The sequence below is a fragment of the Somniosus microcephalus genome, chromosome 7 (genome assembly GCF_052327205.1).
Source record: "Somniosus microcephalus isolate GS21.2 chromosome 7, FLI_Smic_1.0, whole genome shotgun sequence".
NCBI lineage: Eukaryota > Metazoa > Chordata > Chondrichthyes > Squaliformes > Somniosidae > Somniosus > Somniosus microcephalus.
In genome coordinates, this window is record NC_140993.1 from 53,156,035 (window position 1) to 53,179,337 (window position 23,303).

The 23,303-nt window shown below is 45.5% G+C and overlaps 1 protein-coding gene across 4 annotated transcripts in view; it reads right to left on the reverse strand.

Annotated features, from left to right (window-relative positions):
- The window catches only part of khdrbs3 (KH domain containing, RNA binding, signal transduction associated 3), a 409,578-nt gene that overhangs the window by 200,903 nt on the left and 185,372 nt on the right, over positions 1 to 23,303 (reverse strand). The gene's annotated exons all lie outside the window — the stretch shown is intronic.

Consider the following 23,303-nt stretch of genomic DNA (forward strand, 5'->3'; position numbering starts at 1 on the left):
GCCTGCCATTTTTGGTTCTATTTCAACCGGCGCCAATAAGTCTCATCTCCAAATAGCACATATTTGTAAAAGAAACTAATAGGTAGGGAGGGGAGCTCCAGACATGCATTTCTACTGATAGTGACATTTTTTCAGAAGTAGAGAAACATTTTAGAATCACTTCAAAGTAAAGTTTTTCCCATTTTATTGTACTGCATTCTTGGCTCTCTATGGTTTATAACTCATCAAAAATTTCAACCCTAGATTAAGCATGGTATAAGCAAGGACTGGACTTGAGGCTGAAAGACCATTTCTCATTCTCATGCTGTCTTATGTCTGATATCTTTTACATGACAGGTTTTAAATTTCACACATCCAGATCTGTGCCTGACACTTACACCTAATGACAACACCTGCATTATGCTTACATTTGCAGGCTGTGGTTGCACCTTTATCTGACAAAATAAGTGAGAGTGCAGCCAAATCACACTCTAATTTGGCTGCTTGTTTCTCCTGCATCGGAGTCCCACCCGAGTAGGTGGCTAAGTGCTGTACGATTGCTCGGTTGGCTCCCATGCAACATTGGAGCTGACAAAGCATTTCAACAACCAGAAAGTGCAAGGAATGATGCTATTAAAAAAAATAAACCCCACCTAATGTCACAAGTTCAAATGCCCTACAAGATGTGGACAATACTGGCAAGGCCACATTTATTGCTCATCCGTAGTTGCCCCAAGATGCTGGTGGTGACCCTTCCTCTTGAACCACTACACTCTTTATAGTGATGATGCTCTGACGACAGATTACTTAGGGAATTCCATGATTTTGACCCAAAAATGGTGAAGTACTGGTGATGTGTCCGACAGAACAGACTGTGACTTGGAGCGGAACTTGGAAGTGATGGTGTTCCCACAACGTTGTTGTCCTTGTTCTTCTTGGTAGTGGAGGTCACAGGACTGAGAGGTGCCATCAAAGCAAGCTTGACAAATAGTATGGAACATCCTGCAGGTAGCATATATGTAACCATAGTTCCTTGAATGAGGAAGGGTGGACCACTGGCAGGGGCACTAATTAAACAAACTGCATTATTTTGAAAAAGGTGTTTTTTTTAAAGTTTTATCTCAGGATGTGGGCGTCACTGGCATTTATTGCCCTGTGAAGATGATGGTTGGCCTCTCCTTAAACCGCTGCATTCCTTGTGGTGATGGTGCCCCCACGATGGCATTGGGTAAGGAATTCCAGGATTTTAATCCAGCGATGATGTCCAATTCAGGATGGTTTATGGGTTGGAGGGGAAGGTGTTCCCATGACATCACTCCCACCTTGGCCTTCTTGGTGGCGGAGATTACGGGACTGGGAGATGCTGTCGAAGTAAGCTTGGTGAGTCGCTGAAGTGCACCAGTGGTGGATAACCAGTCCAGTGCCAGGGGCACTGATCAAGTTGACTGCTCTGTCCAGAATGGTGTCAAGCCTCGAATGCTTTTGCAGCTGCGCCAATCCAGACGAGTGGTAAGTATCCCATTGCATTCCTAACATGAGCCTTGTAGATGGTGGCGAGGCTTTGATGGGGTCGAGATGTGAACAATCCATCAGAGTATCCGGTCTCTGCCCTGGTCTTGTAGCCACAATGTTAATATGGCTGGTCCAGTTCAATTTCCGGTCAATGACGTTGGTGGAGAATTCTGTGCGGTCGGGTTGCTGAAGGTCAGGCAGAAGAGCTGGTCTCTTTCTTGCTCTAAATGGTTATTGCCTGGCACAGTGCAAATGTTACCTACCATTTGTCAAGCCTAGCCTGGATGTTATGGGCTGGCATGTGTTGCTTCATTATCAGAGCAATTGTGAATGGAGCTTAACACTGTAAAATCATCAGCAGACAGCTGCACTCCCGATCTTATAATGGAGGAAATTTCTAGTTTTTTATTTGTTCCTGGAATGTGGGATATTGCCCATCAGAAGGTGCGCTGCTTTCTTGAATGGCTGCAGTCCATGCGATGAAGGTACTCCCATAGTGCTGTTAGGGAGGGAGTTCCAGGATTTTGACCAGCGACGATGAAGGAACAGCGATATATTTTCAAGTCAGGATGTTGTGTAACTTGAAGGGGAACTTGGAGGTGATGGTGTGCCCATGCGGCTGCACCCCTTGTCCTTCTAGGTGGAAGAAGTTGCGGGTGTTGGAGGTGCTGTTGAAGAAGCCTCGGAGAGTTGCTGCACTGTATCTTGTAGATGGTACACACTGTAGACACGGTGTGCCAGGATTGAATGTTTAAGGTGGTGGATGGGGTGCCAATCAAGCAGGCTGCTTTGTCCTGGATGGTGTTGAGCTTCTTGAGTGTTGTTGGAGCTGCACTCATCCAGGCAAGTGGAGAGTATTCCATCACACTCCTGACTTGTGCCTTGTAGATGGTGGAAAGGCTTTGGGGAGTCAGGAGATAAGACACCTGCCGCAGAATGCACAGCCTCTGACCTGCTCTTGTAGCCACAGTATTTATGTGGCTGGTCCAGTTAAGTTTCTGGTCAATGGTAATCCCCCAGGATGTTGATGGTGGGGGATTCGGTGATGGCAATACTGTTAAATTCCAAGAGAGGTGGTTAGACTCTCACTTGTTGGAGATAGTCATTGTTTGGCACTTGTGTCGTGCAAATGTTACTTGCCACTTATCAGCCCAAGCCTGAATATCGTCCAGGTCTTGCTGCATGCAGCCATGGGCTGCTTCATTATCTGAGAAGTTGTGAATGGAACTGAACACTGTGCAATTATCAGCGAACATCCCCACTTCTGACCTTATGATGGAGGGGAGGTCATTGATAAAGCAGCTGAAGACAGTTGGGCCTAGGACACTGCCCTGAGGAACTCCTGCTGCAATGTCCTGGGGCTGTGATGATTGACCTCCAACAACCACATCCATCTTCCTTTGTGTTAGGTATGACTCCAGGTGGTGGAGAGCTATCCCCCTTGATTCTCATTGACTTTGATTTTACTAGGGCTCCTTGGTCAAATGCTGCCTTGATGTCAAGGGCAGTCACTCTCACCTCACCTCTGTAATTCAGCTCTTTTGTCCAACTTTGGACCAAGGCTGTAATGAGGTCTGGACCGAGTGGTCCTGGCGGACCTCAAACTGAGCATCGGCGAGCAGGTTATTGGTCAGTAAGTGCCGCTTAATAGCACTGTCGACAACACCTTCCATCACTTTGCTGTTGATTGAGAGTAGACTGATGGGATGGTAATTGGCCGGATTGGATTTCTCCTGCTTTTTGTGGTCAGGACATACCTGGGCAGTTTTCCACATGATGAAGTCATTGCAGATAGGAACTCCTGCAGTGATGTCCTACGGCTTCAATGATTGGGCTTCGACAACCACAACCATCTTACTTTGTGTGAAGTATGACTCCAGCCACTGAAGGGATTTGCTGTTGAACTTCATTGATCTCAGTTTTGCTGGGACTCCTTAATACCATAATCAGACAAATATTGTCTTTATGTTGAGGCAGTTAATCTCACCTCTCCTGATACTTCGCTCTTGGTCCATCTCTGTATTAAAGCAGCAAGTGGTTCTGGAAGGATCCAAATGAGTGTTGGTGAGTAAGTGTCACTTTGTGGCACTATTGATAACTCTTTCCATCACTTTACTGATGATTGGGAGGAGGTTAATAGGACACTAATTGTCTGGGTTTGATTTGTCCTTTTTTGTGGACAGTGTTCAGTTCCTTTCTTGGGCAATATTCCACATTGTCAGCTAGATGCCAGCATCAGACTTGCACTGGAACTGCTTGACTAGGGTGAGGCTAATTTTACAGTGCACTACAGTCAAAATGTTGTCATGCTTCATAGCCTTTGTATTCCTGGCTGCTTCTTAATGTCATGTAGAATAAACCAAATTGTCACGAAGTGCAAAACGGTTTAACTAAATAATCCTCAATGGCTGCACCGACAAGTACTCTGTATCAAAGCATGACCTGAAAATGTGTGCAAAGTACTTGAATAGAAGATAGACCATATTTGGGGGGGGGGAAGGGAACTTCTACTGGTTTAAAAAGTAACAATTGTACCCTTCAAGAGTTGTTTTTATACTGCAGCCAGGTCTTGGGAGAGTGGTCCAAATCCAAGTGTACTGGTCTATTGCATTTACTTTTCAATTGTGCAGCTAGTTTTCATGTGAACCTGCTGTAAAGTGGCTTCTAATATATAACAGGTGCAGATTGGCCATGGCAATTTGGCTTATGTGTAGGCACAAAATTCTGAATTTAGCATCGGCAACAGGTGACATCATTATGCCAAAAATATTCACGGCATAAAGGGATGTATGCATGTTGATATCATAATGCCACTACAGGGATCATGCTACTATCAGAACGACGAGTTAACTGAAGGCAATTAAGACTTATAGGCAGTCAGACAAATCCAGTAAAAAAAACAAGTGTGCTTAGCTTGACCTTGCCACTGGCTGTGACCTGGGTAGCCAGTGCTACAAGGTTAATATAAAAGTAGCTAACTTATATACAAGACAAAAGCATGTTTGAGAAGCTGTAATTTCCTTGCATTCACCAGGCCATTAGCATTCTATGCAATAATTCCTACTATTGTGTCTTCAAGCATAGGTGCTTGATACCTCTGACTTCAGAGAATAAGCATTGGTAAATTCTCCCTCAGTCTTCAGTTTTAGCAAAAGATCTGAACTTTATGGATGAACTGAGATTTGCATAGTTAACTTGCAACATTGCACTTAGAAGATCGATTAAGACAAGCCTGACTATTTCATCCAAAAGTCTTGTTGCTGATCAGGCTCTAAAAAGTACATTCTAAAAGAACTATTTTAATCCATTATCAACTGTATAATTATCTCTTCTTCCTTATCTAGTTGCAAAGCCTGAGCCATTTGAACATATATCAATTTTGCTTGCGGACACTGCTCTACAAATATGATAGAACTAGCTGAAGTGCCCGGCGGTGCCGAGGCTTTTTCGAGGGAATGTTGTTGTTGGAAGAGAGAGAGAGAGCGAGTGGGGGGAAGAGAGAGCGACTGGGGGGAAGAGAGAGAGCGACTGGGGGGAAGAGAGAGCGCGACTGGGGGGAAGAGAGAGCACGACTGGGGGGAAGAGAGGGAGGGGAGGGGGGAGGGCGGGGAGGAGGGGGAGGGCGGGGAAGGGAGGGCGGGGGGGAGGAAGGGAGGGGGGAGGGAGGGAGGGCGGGGGGGAAGGGGGGGGAGGGGGGAAAAGGGGGGGGGGAAGGGGGGGGGAGGGGAAGGGAGGGCGGGGGGGCGCCCCCCCCCCGAGGGTCGCGGCCCCCCCCCCGAGGTGAAGACCGCCGATTGCGCGCGCAGCAGGAGCTGAGACGCGGCGTGTCTCTTGGCCGGTATGTCCGGTTGCCAGGGCAACAGTGACGCTGACCAAGCCAGAGAGAGAGACGCCGCGTCTCAGCTGGTCCTGCTGCGCGCGCGTCACCACCCCCCCCCCCCCCCCCCACCGAGGGTCGCGGCCCCCCCCCCCCCCCCCCCCAGGTGAAGACCGCCGATTGCGGCTGTGCGAGACGTCCGGCGGGCCCGGTTGCCAGGGTAACGCTGGACGCTCAGCAAGCCCCGCCCCCCGGCCGAGCCAGAGATGTCTCAGCTCCTGCTGCGCGCGCACCCTAGCGGCGCTGGGCTGAGGCTCGGCCCTCCAGCCTTCGAGTGGGGCCGGGAGGTGCCTAGCTCGGGCGTGGGTGCGGAGGAGACGCCGAGGCTTCTAGGCCTACCTGGAAAAACGGGAAAGGTAGGAAAATTAATGAGATTAGATAAGTTAATTACTTTCTAAATCATTTTTTTTTAAAACAATATGTGTTTTAAAAGCAACTTTTTTTTTAAGACGCAGAAAGCGGGAAAAAGAAAGGAAAAGTTTGGAATCAAGATGGCGGCGACTCACCTCGGTTCAGAACGATAAAGCCCGGCCACACGCGCACCGATTGGCCCGGCGGCACACGCCAGCAACCCGGCGTACGATTGGTCGAGCTCGAGGTCACTCTGTCGCTAATGAGCGGATAATGAGATGCTAATGAGCGGAACGTTGAAGGTTTTTGGGATACCGCGGGCGGGATTTTAGCCCGGCCGAAACGTAAATACGCTTAAAACCGTCTCGGAAGCGTAAGCTTTCTTTGGAGGTAACGCGCGCGTAGGTACGCCCTGTAACTTTCGAGTGCATACCCGCAACGCACACGCGATGACACAGACAGACAGATAGACAGATAGACAGACAGACAGATAGACAGATAGACAGAATGACAGAAGTACCGATTTATATATATAGATAAATCCATTTTATTCTATTTTACCTGTAATAAATTCCTTTAAACATAAAAAACACAACACTCGGGGTTATTGCTAGGATTTTGGTAAAGCATAATGGTAGATGCAACCAAAAGACACTGAAACAACTTCCTATACAGTAAATGCTGCAGGACCACTAGCTGAACAACACTGGTCTGCAAACATATGAAAACAACATGTAAAAAGAAAGATTCAACCACACAAACATAATAAAGCACATGTGAAAGGGAAATTTAATGACTCATTTAGCATTTACTGATCCATTGGATTAGTAACATTACCACAATCACCAATTTAGTTAACAAACCTCTACAACGAAACAATCTAATTCTTTGTTTTGATCATGGCCCTTTTAGAAAGTGAGCCCTATTGCATTCACTAAAAGCGCCTTTGCACTAGAGTGTGCAGTTCTCCCTTCAGCTGTGCGCGTAAATGTAAATGGTCCAGTTTCCAGGAACCATTGATAATGCTGGTCTACAATCTGTTATCAGGTTAGGCGACAGCAAAATAAACAGGGGGGGCCTGTTCATTTGCATATTTGTTCCAAACATTCAACTTTAAGATTTGTATTTAAATCAAATTCATTTTTTTAACATGTTATCTCTTTCTCTAGTGTGACAAGTGAAGCTTTAATCATTGACTGTTAGCAGTTGGATATGGTAGAATTTAACTAGATTACCTGGATAAAAACTACATTTCTTTTCTGTAATTTAAAGGACAACAGTTGGTAACTAAGAACTTTAATTAGAACTCTCCACTCTGAACCATCTTACTGGAAATTAAGAAAAGACAGCCTAGAAATTCACTTGCGTTTGCGCCCAATTAGGGGCGAAAGAGTGGGTTGCGCCGGAAGTTGCGTCGCGCCCGAAATTAGGTGGGCCCTAACATCGGCGTTAGCCGGTAGCGCTGCGCCGGCACCGATGACGTCATCGGTGTGCGCAGTGCCCCGGTACCGCCCGAAACCACGCCGATCCCCATCTTCAGTAGCGGCCGCCTCATCCGTGGCGGCCGCTAACAACATCGGGAGACCGGGTCCTTACAGCAGCCTTAGCGGGGCGCTTTAAGGTGGAGGTGCGGCCGGCCGCTTTTTCGGCGGCCGCCTGCCCGCACCTCCTTCCCCGGCCTCCTCCACCCCCCCCCCGCGGCATTGCCGGCTGGTTTCCGTGGAGCCCGGCACTTCTCCGTTGTGCCGGGCTCTTTTGCCGGCACTTGCAATCGGGGCTCCGGCCGTTGCAGGCACCTCCCCCTTAAGAGAAGGGGGAGGCCTGCAGTACAGCAGCCTGCCGCACTGCATCGGGTGACGCAGCGGGACCGGCAGCGCTGAAATTCACTTTCAGCGCCCCAAGCAGGGCGGCCAAACCCTGGAACAGCGCCCGGTTCCGCTTTGGGGCGCTGAAAGTGAATATGGGGCGGGCACAACTGGCTCCGCGGCGGGCGCAAAATTTACGGCACAAACGAGCTGGCGGGGCTATACCCAATTTCTAGGCCGACGTCTATGGGGGTTGAGGGAATTAAGAAAGCTCAAAAATGTATTTGGGAGATCAAACATAAATGGATAAAGAGTGAAGAATGCAAAAATTCTGGGCAGAAGGGTAATAATACATAGGATGTCTAAACATTCAGCTGACATTCATATATTATTTTTCAAACAAGAAGCAAATGTGATTTCTAAATAGTGAAACGTAAGTTGGTAAATCTCCCCCTGTTAGATATCTAAGGTGCACTTCCTTATGCCACCCAGTATATGATCCCCAAGCACCACATATACTTCTGTGAGTTTTAACTGACTGATACGAGAAGATAGCTGGAAATGCAATTAGCCCCCAAACACACTAGAAATGCTGATATTAATGCCTGGCCCAGATCTATCCACTACCATCCAAACATTTAGCTCAATTTAGGAGTATTAACACAAGCAGACACAAAAAATGTGTGTAAACAGTGTTTGAAGATAAAAGGAAATTATTTATATCAACATAAATTAGACTGGCATGATTACCGGACATAATTTTCTACTATTTTCTCCTATTTTCCCCCTAAATGTCTGCTTCCTGCTTTTTTGATCTCTCTACATGAAGTGTAGCAATTTTCTAAGAAAAAGAAACTGACAAAATTCACATTTCTTCCTCTCCTGAGAAATTAGTCATGTTAAAAAAGGACTCTTTCTCAGCAACAGCAGAAACTACACAACCATGGGTGATCAGCAGTGTTACCTCTGACAACATCATACATTCTGCACCATTGCATTCTGGATGCAAGAGTCAGCTGAGTCTACTTGGTCAGGAGCTGTCAGCAAATGTGATTATCATTTTGGGGAAGTGCGGAGGAAACAGCCAGATTTATAGACAGTTTATCAAAATGACATGGCACCTATTCTATACAAATCCAATTACTGTATGTAGGAAACACTACTTTCATTACTTTGGAACCTCCAGTACTCTGTTTTTCTTTTTTAAATTTATTTATTATAAATAGATACCCAAGACAACACAAAGGAATGATTCAATGTAGATTAGTGCAGCAACATTTACATTAATTCAAAGACATTCTAAGATGTTATTACTGGTTTCTCCAATAGCATCAACCCATTAAAGCATACTGGTATCATTCAGATGGGTTATCTAGGCAAATTTTATTGGCCTGTATTTTGCGACCATAAGGGCCGCACAAGTTCCGGGTTTTCACGCGCGAAATCTTCTCGACAGACCATAGCCATCCCTGGGAAAAGGGCCTCCGTGGGCAGAGAGTTGGGCTATTTGTCCAGCTTCTGCCCAGCGAATGCCCGTGAAATTCTTACGCCTGGTAAAAGCAGGTGTAAGGCCTACTTTAACCAGCGTAAGAGTTTAAATGAATATAAAAATAATTTTTTTTCAATTATTTAAACATTAAAACAATAAAATAAGTTAAGGTTATTTTTAGCCCCTTTAAAACATTTACATTTATTTTTCAAAAAATTTAATTTTTGTTTTAAATGTTTAATTAAATTATATTTTAATTAATTTTAAATGTGATTTTTTAAAATTTGTTATGTTAATGTGTTTTTTATGTGATCCCCATTCATGCTTATGGGGATTCCGTACGTACAGAATCACAATAAGCAGGAATGGGGATCCCCCTTCTTTCATTGGTTGGGCCAGCCCAAGTGATCCCAGGGGCGCTTGTGAACCACCTGCGCCACTGGGATATGTGGGCCCCTACGCATGTCTATGCTTAGAGGCCCAGGAGCACAAGTGTCCGTGGATCCAGGACCATCAGGGATTTTTTGCCGTTCGGAGGCATCCGCCCGCGGGAAGCTTCAGACCACAAATTCAAGCCCATTATTAAAAGCTTTCACAGCCAAATCATTGGAGTCTTGACTATATTCAATTAATTTCCAAACTCTTTCATTAAAGTTGAATTTGATTTTTTAGGTAGTTTAATTTTGTAGCAGACAATTGTCAAAACTGCAATGTGCATGTATCTGTGTGGATACATCTATTTGATAGGGTTCTGTTATATAGATCAGATTAACAACACTAAGGCCTAGAAATTGGGTTGGGGCGCCAAAGTGGCGCAAAAGTCGCCTGAGCGCAGGATTTAGTGCAGCGATCGGAGTAATACCGATCGCCAGAAATTCAGTTTCAGTGCCCCTCGAGGGACACGGGGCGAGGCTCGAGGCGCTCCGCGTCCCTCTTAGGGCGCTGAAACTGATTATCGCTGCGGCACGGCACGCTGCGGTACTGCAGGCCTTCCTCCCACTGTTAAGGGGGAGGTGCCTGCAACAGCGTGATCCCCGCTCGCGAGTGCCGGCAAATGAGCCCGGCACCAAGGAGAAGTGCCGGGCTCTCGGGAAACAGCCGGCAATGCCGCGGGGTGGGGTGGGGGGTTAGGAGGCCAGGGACGGAGGTGCTGGCAGGCGGCCGCCGAAAAAGCGGCCGCCCCGCACCTCCACCTTAACTTGCGCCGCTGCCAGCACAGTAAGGCCCCGTGAACCGGGCGCGGGTAGCGAATGGCGCAACTGCGGCGTTCGCTACCAAATATCGCGAACGGGGCACGAATGGGGCGCTGCGCACACCGATGACGTCATCAATGGCGGCGCAGCACAACAGGCTAACGCCACCATTAGCGCCCCTCCTGAATATCGCAGGAGGCGCAGCCAGCGGCGCTACAGCCACTGCCTGCCTCTTTAGGCGCTAACAGGTGGCGCTACTCACCCAATTTCTCCCCCTAAATATCTTAATCATAACCCTGACTTTGTGGGATAACATACGAATGATTAACACGTTCATCTGAACTTTCCCTTTGTGCCAAAATCTATAGTTTCAGCATGGGAAATAATTTCACTCCAAGTTCCTTCTGACAAGAAGTTGTAAAATTCTTTCCCACGCTGAAACAATAGACTATGATAAGAGGTACAGTACCATTAATCTGTTTGGAAAACAAAAACTGGCATCTTCTATTAGAATTCTTGCAGAGTGTCAATGCCCTGCCACTCCGTCTGCACATTCGTGCACCTGCATAATCAAGGAAGAATTTCAGATAAAGGTACTTTGCCATCACGGGTCAAAGTATCTGTTGTAGAATGTGCAGTTAACTAGTTGGTGACACACGCTCTGCTCACTGAAACTTTAACATTCGAGTTCAGTTCTAAATGTTTAAATTGAAACATGTTTAAAGGGTCACAGAGTAAAATACGTGTTGAATGTAGAGTAACTAGCTAGTGTTACATTCAGCAGTATACATTGCACATCACACCACTAGTTATATACAGGTATATTAAATGGAATAGCAAATTGCAGCTTTGGATATAGTGATTGATTAGTTATGATCAAATGTGGACCCACCCAAATCAGTTATAATACTGTACACTAATAAAACAATACAAATTTTAAAAATTGCAAATGCTGGAAATTTGATATACTTTTAAAATCTGTATTGGTACAATACCACATTGGGTATAATGGAAAAATATACAATTAGAAAAAAATGAATGTTCAAAACCCACAGCAAATGATGGGAAAATATGGCGTGTGGTTAAAAAATAACACATGAACACATGAAACTGCAAAGCTTTTTCAAGGTTGTGGTGGCAACAGGAATACACCTTCTGTGAAGGAGGGAAATGAAAGCCTGCCTCAAAGTAACCCTATTAGGATAATCTTAAACTAACTCGCCAGGTGGGAAACTGGCAGGTTCAGTTCAGCTCTTTCTATTAATGCATACCCAAAAGAAAGTTGAGAAACACCACAAAGCATTTTGATCAGAGGCACAAAGTTAACTTTTCAAATTTTCTTTAAATACCCAAACCTAAATCCATTATTTCATTTTAATTTGATATCAAACGAAGCATCGACAACATGCTTTGTTGAATTTGTAAGACCTTTGTTGCTTCCATCTTCCTGCATGAGAAACAGAACTTTATATCCGAATATGACCTTTCCAAACAAACTTGGTCGAAGCACCAGATGCAACTTTGACCCTTCAAGTTATATTCTCTAAACACAAAACAAAACAGTACCATGACAGTATGCTGAAAATGTTCAGCACCTTCTGTAAAACAAACAGATAAATATTTGAACAATTGTCATGATTAATTCCCTAAAGAAAGAAATGGTCAAGTGGAGAAGAAACCATTGAATTACTGTCTTGCTGCAAGGGTCCAGTCTAAATTCACTCTTCATTAGTTCCTCCTAGTTCTAACTATTCAGAGAAGTGCTGACAAAATGAGTTTGAGCCAACCCCATTAAAAATTGGAAAACCATGTAATTCAGTTGGGAAAAAATGCCTAGGGCAAAGCTGGAGCCAGAGAATATATTTCAGTATATGAAAACCTAAACTCTATTGCCCACTTGGTGCTTGGGTCTCGCACTCTTTTTTTTCTAGCTTCTTGTCAAAATAGTGAGAAAAACTATACTGTCTGAGGTTCACGGCAAATTCAGTAAAAAAAAAATCACAAAAGCTTAACTTATTGAATCCTGTTTAAATCACTTCAAGCCCTCACATCTCCCTATCTTTGCAACCTTCTCCAGCCCGACAACCCTAAAGAGAATTCTGCATTCCTCCAACTCGGGCTTCTAGTGCATTCCCCACTCTATTAGCCCCACCATTGGCATGCTTTTAATTGTCTAGGCCCCAAGCTCTGGAATTCTGTCTCATAACCTCTCCACATCCCTCTCCTCCTTTAAGACCCTTTTAAAACCCACTTCTTAGTCACCCCTGCTAATATAATTCTTTGGCTTGTTCAAACTTTTTGTTTGATTACAATTCTGTGAAGTGCCTTGGGGCCTTTTTTATGTTAAAGGTGCTATGTAAATACAAGTTGCTGATGAATAGCATGCTGTTAAAGACTTCAAAATGCTAGTTGCACCACATTAATACCATGTGCAAATACAAATAAAGCACAGACCACTTAAGGTGGTACATTCATCAGCCAATCAGTCATCAAAAGAACGATAGCAAAATACTGCAGATGCTGGAAATCCGAAATAACAACAGAAAATGCTGGAAAAACTCAGCAGGCCAGGCAACATCCGTGGAGAGAAAATAGAGTCAATGTTTCGGGTCAAACCCTTTGTCAAGACTGGCAAAAGAATATGTTTTATAAATCACTTTAGGCACAGATTTCAACTTCAGTTCTGTATTATATATTTTGTCTGAGTGCATTACCAGGTAACATTCAAAACTTTCGAAATCAGCATGATTCTTGATCTAAGTCACATCAAGCGAGAAGAGAGAGCAGGGGGGAGGCAATGGTTAAGCATAGGATACAGCATCTTCCTGCAGAAGAAGGAAAAGTCAGAGGGGAAGTCATGAAATGTGGCCAACACTTGCTATTCCATTAGTAATTGAGCACAGTTCTTTTAATACGTGCAATTCACAATAACAAAAAAAGAACCTTCACCAACATTTAGCATCTTGTCACAGCCTCAGGATATCACAAAATGCTTCTCAATGATGAATAATGTGTGAAATGCTGTTATTGGTATGTAGGTAAATGAAGGATGGGGGCAGGGCAAGAACGAGACAGACAGATAGAGTGAAGAGAAAGAAAATGAGAAAGCAAAAGAAAAATCTCATTTAACAACTTGTATTTATATAGCGCCTTTAACATAGTAAAAACGTCCCAAGGTGCTTCACAGGAGCACTGTAACCAAGTTGTCACCTGCCTTCATTTCTCCTTATATGGCTCAGTGTCAAATTTTTTGTCTTATAATAACAAGATAGATGAGTTGACGACACAAATAGAAATAAATGGGTATGATCTGATAGCCATTACAGAGACGTTGCAAGGTGACCAAGGCTGGGAACTGAATATTCAGGGTTATTTGACATTTTGGAAGGATAGGCAGAAAGGAAAAGGGGGTGGGGTAGCTCTATTAATAAAGGATGAGATCAGTGTAGTGGTGAGAAATTATATTGGCTCAGAAGATGAAGATAATATAGGCCCCGATTTTCTGCCAGCCGTCGGGCGGCTTTCCAGGCGGCCGGGGGCCAAAAATCGCCGAAAAAGCGGGTCACGACACCCCCCCTCCCCCCACCACCGGCCGCCTGATTCCCCGCCCCATCTGACTTTCGGACCGCCATTTCCCCGCGACCCGAATCAGTCCCGCCCGCCGCTGGCGGGACTGGCCGTCGGAACAGTAATGAGCAATTATCACCATGTTTAAGCCGATTTTCAGGGGCCGTTGCGACTTTCAGAGTTTCCCCATGTTAAACACGCCTGCGGGGAACCCCGCTGATGAAACCTGGCGTGAAGCTTGCCGGCTTGCTTTCTGTCAGCTGCAGGTCATTCGGGAAAGCTGTGATTTAAAGGGACAGCATTTGTATGTTGAAGGACCTTGTTGTTGCAGGTTTGGGGCTACTTCTTCAAGGCTTAGGCACAGCTGTGGAAGGTTGGAGCCTCACACACTTCTCCAATGTGATCTCCTGGGAAGCCCCTCTCTCCACCCTCACTCAGCGCTTCCTCAGCGGAGGCATCTACCAGAAGCATGGGACGCCTTTTTTCCTTCCCTTCTTGCCATTAGAGGATCTCCAGCAGCAGAGGCGGCAGCAGCAGAACCAGGAACAGCAGGATGAGCACCAGGCTGGTGCTCATTCACCTGAAGCTGCACAGGCCAGAAGGGGCCAGCGCTTGGAAGTGGCTTGAGAGCAGCTTGCTGCGCTTTAGGGGGCCATGGCGACCCATTTCTGCACTGGCAGTCCTACTCAGAAGGACTTCCATGAAGGTCTGGTTTCTCTGTTCAATAGATGGCCAACGCTGGTCAAGAGATGTCATTCTCTTATGAGCACTCACCATGTTTTCCGTACCCTGACGAGTTATCTCCTCCATGGAGGTTGCCAACCTTTCCATGGTGATGCGTTCATGCGCCAATGACTCCACAAAGGCTCTGCTCATGGTCGCTATGGACTCCTCCATTCGCTCCACACTCACAGCGACCCTGGAGACAAAACCTGCCAGAGACTCCTGCATCTGTGCATGGAGATCCATCACCTCTTCTCTTGCGGATGGACCCAGAGGCAGAGGGTCAACATGCAGCGCAGCTGAGCTGAGCTGGCAGAGTCCTGCGCCCTCCGACGAGGACTCTCCACTGCTGTCCCTGTCTCCAGAATCTGCTGAGGCTCACGTGTGAGCTGTGATACACCAGGTGACAACACTACTCTATGTCCCGAAGGTCCCCCCGAAGAGTGTCTGCGCTGGTGCTGGGTGCGCTTACTTCTGCTGACGCTGCACCCTCAGAGGTTGGAGCTTCCTCTGAGGAGTCTGGCTGCACAGCCTCTTCCTCCTCCACAGTGGGGACGGGGGCTCTGGATGGTCCTGTGGGGGAGTAGAGGAAGGAGTTAGAGATGTGATGCCAAGGTGACATGCACATTCGAGTTGACATCTGCTGATGCCTGCATCCATGCAGCCTTGGTCTCAGTGGGAGGCCTCTTCCTGCCTGACCTAGGGAAGAGGACCTCCCTGTGGGCCCTAACCCCATCCAATAATGCCTGCAGTGAAGCCTCGTCGAATTTGGAGGCAGCTCGGGGTCTGGCACTGGCCACAGTTGCTGCAGGCTCCTCTGCCATCCTGTATGGTTTGTTTGGAAGCCAACAGAGGAAGCAATGCTTGCTGTGGACCTTGAAAGCACCATGAATGATGACATCATACTGTGGGGCTTCCTGACTAGAAATGGACAATTAGGAAGGCTGCCCACATGCTGGAAATTAATTGGCCACTTGAGGGAAAATTACGTGGAGCTGGCTGACACTTGTTTGTGTGTCAGAACCCCACATTCGGGGGAATCCGACCATTTCCCACACAAGCCACAAAATTGGGCCCATAGAATCAGTTTGGGTAGAGATAAGCAACAGTAAGGGAAAGAAGTCACTGGTGGGAGTAGTCTATAGACCCCCTAACAGTAGCTACACTGTAGGACAGAGTATAAAACAAGAAATAATAGTGGCTTGTAAGAAAGGTACTGCGATAATCATGGATGATTTTAATCTTCACATAGATTGGACAAATCAAATTGGCAAGGGTAGCCTTAAGGACGAGTTCATAGAGTGTATTCGGGATGGTTTCTTAGAACAATACGTTGTGGAACCAACCAGGGAGCAGGCTATTTTAGATCTGGTAAAGTGTAATGAGACAGGATTAATTAATGATCTACAAAAGCAAAATACTGCAGATGCTGGAAATCTGAAATAAAAACAGAAAATGCTGGAAATACTCAGCAGGTCGGGCAGCATCTGTGGATACAGAAACAGAGTAAACGTTTCAGGTCGATGTCCCTTCGTCAGAACTGGAAAAAGCTGGAGATGGAACAGGTTTTTAAGCAAGTGCAGGGACAGGGAAAGGGAGGAGGGGAGGAAAGAACAAAAGGGAAGGTCTGTGATAGGATGGAAGGCAGGCGAGATTAAGAGACAAAAGGGATAATGGTGCAAGGCAAAAGGAGATGGTCATGGGAGAGTTAAGAAACAAAAGATGGCTCCAGATGAAGTGTAAATGGCACTGGCAGAATGAAAGACAGCTGCCATGTGAGCGAGAGAAAAAATAAATAAATGGAAAAAAAAACTAGGGGCCGAGGTTATGATCTGAAATTGTTGAACTCTATGTTGAGTCCAGAAGGCTGTAAAGTGCCTAATCGAAAGATGAGGTGCTGTTCCTCGAGCTTGCAACAGTGTAAGAGGCCGAGGATGGTGAGGTCCAAGTGGAGTGGAGAATTAAAGTGACAGGCAACTGGAAGCTCGGGGTTCCCCTTACGGACTGAATGGAGGTGTTCCGCAAAGCGGTCACCCAATCTGCGTTTGGTCTCCCCAATGTAGGGGAGACCGCATCGTGAGCAGCGAATACAGTATACTAAATTGCAAGAAGTACAAGTAAATCGCTGTTTCACTTGGAAGGAGTGATTGGGGTCCTGGACTGTGGGAAGGGAGGAGGTAAAATGGCATATGTTGCATCTCCCGCGCGTGCATGGGAAGGTGCCGGGCGAAGGGGTGTTGGGAGTGAGAGAGGAGTGGACCAGGGTGTCGCGGAGGGAGCGGTCCCTTCGGTATGCTGAAAGGGGAGGTGAGGGGAAGATGTGTTTGGTGTTTGGTTCGCAAATATGGCAGGCTTGCCAATGGTGCAGGGCGTCATAGACTGCACACGTGGCCCTTAGGGCACCCCATCACAACCCAGCTATTTTTGTCAACCGCAAGGGCTTCCACTCCCTCAGCGTACAGCTGATGTGTAACCACAAGGAGGAGATTTTGCATGCTTCGCCAAGTACTGTGGCAGTTGCCATGACTCGTTCATCCTGCGGCAGTCTAGTGCGCCTCCGCTCTTCAATCCGCCAAACCAACTTAACGGATGGCTACCTGGAGATGAGGGCTACCCCCGAAGACGTAGCTAATGACGCTGATCAGGAGGCCATCAAACGAAGCTGAGGAGCGCTACAATGCCAGCCACATTTCGACCAGGTCCATCATCGAACAAACCATCGGCTTGCTGAAGATGCGATTCAGATGCCTTGACAGATCAGGTGGAGCCCTACAGTCTCAGCAGCCAGGGTCTCCAGAATGGTCGTGGTCTGCTGTATGTTGCACAACATCGCACAGCATCATGGCTTGCAACTTCCTGAGGAGCAAGTGGCTCAATACATAGCCTCCTCAGATGAAGAGGAGGAGGAGAATGATCACCGAGCGGAGGCTTATCAACCAGCAGCTGTACTGTAGCCAAATTTGCTGATGATACAAAGATAGGTGGGAAAGCAAGTTGTGGGGAGGACAGAGTTTGCAAAGGGGTATAGACAGGTTAAGTGAGTGGGCAAAAATTTGGCAGATGGAGTATAATGTGGGAAAATGTGAGGTTATCCACTTTGGTAGGAAAAATAAAAAATCAAATTATTACTTAAATGGAGAGAGACTACAAAATGCTGCGGTACAGAGGAATCTGGGGGTCCTCGTACATGAAGCACAAAAAGTTAGCATGCAGGTACAGCAAGTAATTTGGAAGGCAAATGGAATGTTATTGCAAGGGGGATAAGTATAAAGTATAAAAGTAGGGAAGTTTTGCTACAACTGTACAGGGCGTTGGTGAGACCACACCTGGAGTATTGCGTGCAGTTTTGGTCTCCTTATTTAAGGAGGGATATACTTGCATTGGCGGCAGTTCAGAGAAGGTTCACTAGGTTAATTTCTGAGATGAAAGAGTTGTCTTATGAAGAAAGGTTGAGCAGGTTCGGCCTATACTCATTGGAGTTTAGAAGAATGAGAGGTGATCTTATTGAAACGTATAAGGTTCTGAGGGGGCTTGACAAGGTAGATACAGAGAGGATGTTTCCCCTCGTGGGGGAATCTAGAACTAGGGGGCATAGTTTCAGGATAAGGGGTCGCCCATTTAAAACGGAGATGTGGAGGAATTTCTTCTCTCAGAGGGTCGAGAATCTTTGGAATTCTCTACTCCAGAGAGCTGTAGAGGTGGAGTCATTGAATATATTTAAGGCAGAGGTAGACATATATTTGAGCTACAGGGGAGTGAAAGGTTATGGGGAGCGGACGGGAAAGTGGAGTTAAGGCCAAGATCAGATCAGTCATGATCTTATTGAATGGCGAGGCAGGCTCGAGGGGCCGAATGACCTACTCCTGCTCCAATTTCTTATGTTCTTATAATACTCCTATGAAGCGCCTTGGGACGTTTTACTACGTTAAAGGTGCTATATAAATACAAGTTGTTGTTGTAATTCTTCATCCCTGGAACCATTCTAGTAAATCTCTTTTGTATACTCTCCAAAGCCTTCACGTCCTCAGCAGAGGCTGAACTAGTGTTTTATATATGTTTAGCATAATTTCCTGACTCTTGTACTCTATCCCTCTATTTATAAAGCCCAGGATCCCATATGCTTTATTAACTACTTTGTTAACCTGTCCTGCCACCTTCAAAGATTTGTTTACATACACACCCCCTTTAAAATAGTGTAATTTAGTTTATATTGCCTCTCCTCATTCTTCCTACCAAAATGTAACACTTCACATTTCTCTGCATTAAATATCATCTGCCATGCGTCTTCCCAGTTCACCAGTCTGTCTATATTCTCCTGAAGCCTGTTACGAGCATCCTCATTGTTTACTACATTTCTGCATTTCATGTCGTCTGCAAACTTTCAAATTATGCCCTGGGTACCCAAGTTCAGGTCGTAAATATATGACCAAAAAGAGCAGTGGTCCTTATTCTGACCCCCTCCAATCTGAAAAACAACCACGCACCATTACTCTCTGCTTTCTGTCCCTTAAGCAATTTTGTATCCACACTGCCACTGTCCCTTTAATCCTATGGGCTTTCATTTTGCTAACAAGTCTATAATGTGGTACTTTGTCAAATGCCTTTTGAAAGTCCATATACGCAACAGCACATGCACTATCCTCATCAATCCTCTCCGTCACTTCAAAGAACTCAATCGAGTTAGTCAAACATGATTTGCCTTTAACAAATCCGTGCTGACTTTCATTTATTAGCCCATACTTTCCCAAATGCCAATTAATTTTTGTCCAGGATTAGTGTCTCTAAAAGTTTCCCCACCACCGACGTTAGGCTGACTGGCCTGTAGTTGCCGGGTTTATCCCTCTCCTTTTTTAAAACAGGGGTGTAAGATTTGCAATCCACTAGTCCTCTGGAACCACCCCCATATCTAAGGAGGGTTAGAAATTTGTGGCCAGAGCCACCACAATTTCCACCCTTACACCCTCATTCATTCCAACTCATTGAATTGTGTGCGTTAAAACAATAGCTCAAAATCATATTAAGCAAAAACATAGGATCATGAATAGGGTATTCTGCCTCTCGAGCATGTTCTGCCATTCAACTAGATCATGAGTGATCTGTACCTCAACCCCATTTGCCCATCTTTGTTCCATATCCTTTGATACGCATACTTAACAAAAATCTATTGATCTTGAAATTTTAAATTGACCCAGCATCCACAGCAATTTCGGGGACAGAGTTCCAGATATCTACCACATTTTGTGTGAAGAAGTGCGTTCTGATTTCACTCCTGAATGACATGATTCTAATTGACAATTATGCTCCTGGAATCCCCACCAGAGGAAATAGTTTCTCTGTATCTAACTTATTGAATCCCTTTATCATTTAAATATTCTCAATCTTTGATATTCAAGAGAATACAAGAGCCCTGGGATCATTCTGATGAATCTGCACTGCACCCCCTGCAAGGCCAATATATCCTTCCTGAGATGCAGTGTCCAAACTGAACCCAGTATTCCAGAAGGGCTCTATACAACTGAAGCATTACTTCCTCCCCTTTGTATTCTGGCCCCCTGGAGATAAAAACCAACCTTCCATTATCCTTTCGGATTGCTTTTTGTACCTGTCCACTAGCTTTTAGAGATTTGTGTACATGAACACTCAAATCTCTTTGCTCCTCCACACTTCCTAGTTTCTCGCCATTTGGAAAATGTGTCTTTCTGGGATCCAAAGTGGATGACCTCACACTTCCCTACATTGAACTCCATCTGCAATTGTTTTGCCCGCTCACTTAATCTATGTCCCTTTGTAACTTCCTGCTGCCATGTGCACTACTTACTGTACCTCCCAACTTAGTACCATCTACAAACTTTGATATACAATTCTATTTCCTAACCACTAATGCTGTAATCAATAGCGCTGCCTAGTAGGTGTCACCAAGTGTTTGGAGTAAACCAACTGCCCATTCTTTTAGCAGCTAAGCTGTTACATTCAGACTGACAGAAGATAATACAAGTTGGGAAGAAGGAATGCCACAAAATATACTCCGAATGTTGCAAAAAGTTTACTTAAACCCAAATCTTCACTCGTCGTCCTCCTCCAAGAGAAAAAAAATCAGCATATGTAAACTTTGGCACTACAATACAATTAGCTGTTGTAGGTTTGTGCCTTTTACACTACACTGAACATAAGAGAAAAAACAACACACAACACAGTTAGATAAATAGAAAATCCAGGACAACAACCTGCCCATGCCTTTATGTCAAGCCACCGTTTAGGCTGTGTTTCTGGGGGTATTCCCAGGCAGCGCTGGGAATTTCAGCAGAAACGCCCCCAATTAGCAGCTATAGGTCCCACTCTAAGCCTAGTCAAGTCTCCAACAGTGCATAAGAAAATACTAACTGATCCAAGAGGAATTGATTATTACTAATGGCCGCTATGCTCGCTTAAAGGAAAGAAAAAATATTTACTGTTTTCTTCAGTCCAGTCGGATCCTCTGTCTCCCCCTCTCGAAGCTTCTGATATATGTCCATGGGACATTTGCCCCTGGTGCGCTGCCACCGACACGAGCACCTACCCCATTATTTAAATGGCCAAAACCCTAGGATCTAGGATAGGGTAAATGGCAGATAAAAGCAGCAGGCGAAAGCTCCACCCTGCTGCACTTCCAGCTCGTAACTAATGCTGCACTATTGGAGGTGCCGTTGTTAAGAAAAGATGATAAATCGAGGCCCTGTCCACCAATTCGGGTGAACGTAAAAGATTCTACAGCACTAATTGAAGTGTATTCCCCTTGGTGTCTTGGCCAATATTTATTCCTTAACCAACATCACTAAAACAGATTTCCTGCTCATTATCACATTGATGTTTCTGGGACCTTGCTGTGCGCAAATTGGCAGCTGCATTTCCTACATTATAACAGTGATGCCATGACTTCTGCATCTTACGTAGGCCCCACCTTCTTTTAGCGGGAGCTTCATCCAGGGTCTGAATCACCGCCGTTAATATTTTGATGGCCGGGAACATGGTGGGTTGGAGGCAGGATTTTGAACTTCATGATTTTAACCACTGAGCCCACCCTTTCCTGCCCGTCGGGGGAGAGGAGGGTTTAAAATCGAGGCTACAATGTCTAAATTCAAACGACTTAACACAAACTGCTACTTTTTTCTCTTACAGTTCAGAAAGTCACTCAAGTCCCAAGAATGAAATATACTGATTTTAAATTCACTGAAAAGGTACCCACTATGCTCCAGCACGCTTAAAATTACCATGCAGTTGTCGTTCCCTCTTCAGCAGTCAGATTCAGTGGTGTTATACAACTTCCCCACTATTACATAACCACAAAATGCTGGCTTTCGTTGTTTACACTAACACGAGGTTTTCAAAATGCTATTCCAAAGGTCGACACATCTCACATATTTCCCTTTTGTAAAGTGTATGCTTTGATTTGTTGCCATGCACAGTGCAGCCCTGAGTTTACTATAGGGGTTTCAATTAGTTTAGAGTGTGTTGCAGTAAGAATTAGCCAGTGACACCCACATCCCAAGAATTAAAAAAAATAATAGTATGAAACTTATTTAATATCTGCAAGTCCCATCCCCTTTGAGAAACAGAAATATACAATGTGGTGCCATCGCATGTCTGTGTAAAACAACAGATAAAGCAGAGGTTTTCAAACCTTTTGTGTGGGAATCCTTGCAAATACTGAAACACTCCTTGGCACACCTCCAAATACTGACCACCTCCAAATACTGACACATTCCTGGGGTTTCCCTGTCCTAACTTCTGAAAGACAAAGTTAGCTACCCAAAGGAAAGAGTTTTTTGTTGTTACATAGCAACAGAATTAACATGCTACTGAAGTGAAAAATATATTGATGTTCGTGAAGCCACATTTAGTCAGATAATTCAGGGTATAACCTTAGCACCACTGAACAGTTAAATTGGTGTGTAAAAAGCTGTCCAGGACACTTTTTATGTGGTATGTGGGTGTCGCTGGGAGAGCCAGCATTTATTACCCATCCCTAATTGCCCATGAGCAGGTGCTGTTGAGTCACCTTCTTGAACCGCTGCAGTCCGTGTGGTGAAGGTACTCCCACAGTGCTGTTAGGCAGGGAATTCCAGGATTTTCACCCAGTGATGATGAAGGAACGGCGATATATTTCCAAGTCAGGATGGTGAGTGACTTGGAGGGTAAGTTGCAGGTGGTGGCGTTCCCATGCGCTTGCTGCCCTTGGCGTTCTCGGTGGTAGAGGTCGCGGGTTTGGGAGGTGCTGTCAAAGAAGCCTTGGTGAGTTGCTGCAGTGCATCTTGTAGATGATACACATTGAAGACACTGTGCACCGGTGGTGGAGAGTGACTGGTTAAGGTGATGGATGGGGTGCCAATCAAGCAGGCTGCTTTGTCCTGGATGGTGTCAAGCTTCTTGAGTGTTGTTGGAACAGCACTCATCCAGGCAAGTGGAGAGTATTCCATCACACTCCTGACTTGTGCCTTGCACATATTGGAAAGACTTTGGGGAGTCAGAAGGTGAGACACTCGTCATATAATACCCAGTCCCTGGTCCAGGTAAGTTTCTGGTCAATGGTGACCCCCTAGGATGTTGATGGTGGGGGATTTGACAATGGTAATGCCACTGAATGTCATGGGGAAGTGGTTAGACTTTCTCTTGTTGGAGATGGTCATTGCCTGGCACTTGTGTGGCGCGAATGTTACTTGCCACTTATCAGCCCAAACCTGAATGTTGTCCAGGTCTTGCTGCATGCGGACACAGACTGCTTCATTATCTGAGGAGTTGTGAATGGAACTGAACACAGCAAACATCCCCAC